The sequence below is a fragment of the Hylobates moloch genome, unplaced genomic scaffold, assembly GCF_009828535.3.
Source record: "Hylobates moloch isolate HMO894 unplaced genomic scaffold, HMol_V3 SCAFFOLD_18, whole genome shotgun sequence".
Taxonomy (NCBI): Eukaryota; Metazoa; Chordata; class Mammalia; order Primates; family Hylobatidae; genus Hylobates; species Hylobates moloch.
The window spans coordinates 6211362-6214852 of record NW_026652293.1 but is presented as its reverse complement, the minus strand read 5'-3'; positions in this window follow the sequence as shown (position 1 = coordinate 6214852).

The following is a 3491-nucleotide window of genomic DNA, read 5'->3' as shown; positions in this document are numbered from 1 at the left end:
AACGAGAGAGAACAGTATAATAAACCCCCAGGTACCCATCACCCAGCTTCAACAATGATCAGCTCATGGTCAATCTTATTGATCTCCCAGGATTACACTGAAGCAAACTCTGGAGATCACTCATATAGATGGTATTAAAAGCCAAGCAACAGGAGAGGATCACAGACAGAATGAGAGAAGACAGAGAGGAGGTGCCCAGGGCCTTTAATGTTTAGAGGTCAGGGAGATGAGAAGCTGAGAAGGAATGGCCAATTAGGCAGATGGAAAGCCAGAAATACACACCCTGGAAGCCAAGTGAAGAAACAGCATCAAGGAAAAGGGTATGACCAGCGGTGCCAAACTGCTGAAGAGCTCCTGTGAGGAAGATGAAGAAGTGACCACTAGAGTCAGGATCATGGGAGTTACCACGGACCTTGCCAGGAGCACTTTCATCAAAGTGGTGTGAGTCAAGAGAGGATGTGAACACAGCAAGGACTGAAAATATGGAGGGACAGATGATGGGGCAGTAACTGGGAGAGGTGACCAAAGAAGACTTTTTCAAGATGAGAAAGGTAGCCTTTGGAAACGATTGAGCAGAGGGAAAAAGTAGTGATGCAAGGAGGAGGGGACAGGCTGGGGCAATGTCGAATATGTGAGAGGAACTGAAATTTAGGGCAAAGTAGAAGGCTGCCCTTGGACAGAACCATGAAGAGTTCATTTAGGAAGAAGGTAGGGAATACAATATATCCTAGCCATTTGAAGTATTTTGTTTTGTGTTTTATTTTTTATTTTTTTTTTTTTTTGAGACGGAATCTTTCTCTGCCCCCCAGGCTGGAGTGCAGTGGCGCGATCTCGGCTCACCGCAACCTCCACCTCCTGGGTTCACGCCATTCTCCTGCCTCAGCCTCCCGAGTAGCTGGGAATACAGGCGCCCACCAACACGCCCGGCTAATTTTTTGTGTTTTTAGTAGAGACGGGGTTTCACCGTGTTAGCCAGGATGGTCTCGATCTCCTGACCTCGTGATCCGCCCGCCTCAGCCTCCCAAAGTGCTGGGATTACAGGCTTGAGCCACCGCGCCCGGCTGTTTTGTGTTTTATAATACTATAATGTATTTTAGCACAGCACTACTTTTTATAAATTATAAATACACACACAAAGAAGGGGAATTGCTCAAAAGTTTTAACTGATATGGGCACACAATCAAAACAAAGACGACCTAACTGAAAGAAAACAAAACATATCATCAGAGGCTGAACGTGTAGCCTTCAGTGACAAGGAGATATGTATCATAAGGATACTAGGTTTTGTATCTGAAAATATACTTTTATTAACTAAGATTTTTTTAAAGGCTCAGACACTATAATCCAGTAACTACAATACAGTTGCATTTGAACTGAAAATGCAAAAATATAAGAAGAATCATGGATTATTCTCAAAATCAGTGCATCACAGGAGTCAGAGTCTGATTATTTACTTACATAAAGAAATGTAAATCAGTTAAAAGTTTTATCAGCAAGACAGGCCTGAATTGTATCATCATATCTGGCTACTGAGGCAGACTGGCTACCCAATACACAACGAACAGCAAATCAAGAAAGTGGGCCTGTCATCTGAAAGGCTGGCAGGTAGCCTAATTGGAACAGGCAAAAGCCCCAAACCAACCTGAAGTCCACAAAGCCACAGAAACATCCAGTTTGCTCAAACATATTAGCAACACTTGGTGTTTGCCAAGCCCTGTAACAATTCAGAACCCCCTCTTTAAACATGTTCATTTAGCCTCTCCACACTCCACCAATTCAGGAAGCTCTCCATTTTAACTTTCAGAGCTATCCACACTCAAGCCCAAAAGTGTTACATGGATACACGCAAGGCCCAAGCAGCACCACAGTTAGAATGCCGGGTCGTGTGGCTATGAGACACAGGCCTGCCACAGAAGCCATGCCTGGCTTCTTGAACATTCTAGGGGCACCTTTGTCAACCACATAAAATGACAGCATGAGAGCATGAACACCAAGCTCTAAAACGTGGCAGGTCTGCCTGCACAGAAGCGACGGTTGTGGTCACACTGCTCAGCTGGGGTGAACGCACGGGGAAACCTGCCAAGCAGCAGCTCTCCTGTGGTCAAACTGTAAGCTCCAGGAGTTGGGCCCTGTCTGTCCTTTTCACAGGTGTAGGCCCAGTGTCCAGTAGAGCTCCTGAAACAGAGCAGGCTCCCAAGAAATATCTGCTGAAGGAAGGGAAAAATGACTAGCTACATTAAACCATAAAGGCAAGAAGGATCGTGAAAAAATGCTCAAAATCATAAAAATCATCTAACAAACTCAAGAAGCTGTTGATGGCAGCTGACTGGGAAGAATCGTGGGTAGCTAAGTAAATCTAAAAGGTAGAATTGCAGAACATAAATTAAGAATGACCATAATCTTTATTAACAGAGCCTTGAAGATTTGTCATCAACTAAATGAAACATGTGGATCTTATTTGGAGCCTGACTCAAACCAATCAGCTGTTTTCAAAAAAAAAAAAAAAAAAAAAGAAAGAAAGAAATTGAGACATCGAAGGAAATTTAAACACCATTTGGATATTTGGATGACAGGAGATATTTAGGAATGACTGTGCTTTTTCAAGGTGTAATAATACTACTAGGGTTACGTTTTTAAAAGGTATTATCCTTTAGAGATACATTAAAAAGTATTTATGGATAAAATAATACAGGATCTAGGACTTGCTGTAAAATAATCCAAGAAGGGGGTAAGAAAAAGGTGGGTGAAGGTATAAAAGAAATGAGAAAAGCCATGTGTTGATTACAAGTCGAAAAACTGGGGGATGGGAACATTGAGGTGTATTATGCTAACTCTATCTTTGTGTACCTGTGAAAATTTCCATTGACAAATTTGAAAAAAAAAAAAAAAAAGACTAACCATAATGTCAAACCACAGTTAATTTCCTTGCATTTGCTGCACTGTTGGAAAATAACTGAGAGGCATGTTTAGTCATACATGGACACAGTGGTTTCTGAGGAGACCAGCAGAACAGAGCTGAGAGTCCCATCTTTTCTTTATCCCCGCCATCATGTTCATCTGAGACTCACTTGTGTCATTTCTGCTTTCATCCTAGGCCTGAAGAGGTCTCCATGTTTCCACTCACAATGGCCCCTACTCTCCTTCCACTCTTCCCTTTCTGCCGCTGGTTGTTCTTCACAATTCTGGTGGTCCTCTGCTTTATCCAGTGATCCTGACTACCTCTAACCCACCTTTGTAGTCAGGTCATATTCCTTCCTTCTCATGGCCCTAATGCCAATGGATTCTGTCATGCCCACACAGCTTTAACCCTTCTCTTTTCCTTAAAGGCAGTCATCATCATATATCCGAGTATGTCCATCTTCCCCCAAATTTGTCACACTTGCTGCGTTAAGCACCTCTCTTCCTCCACTTACCCACTCAGATTCCTCTTGTACATTTCCAGGACAGATCAAACAACGATGGGTCAACCAATAAATATCTGAGGCCTATCG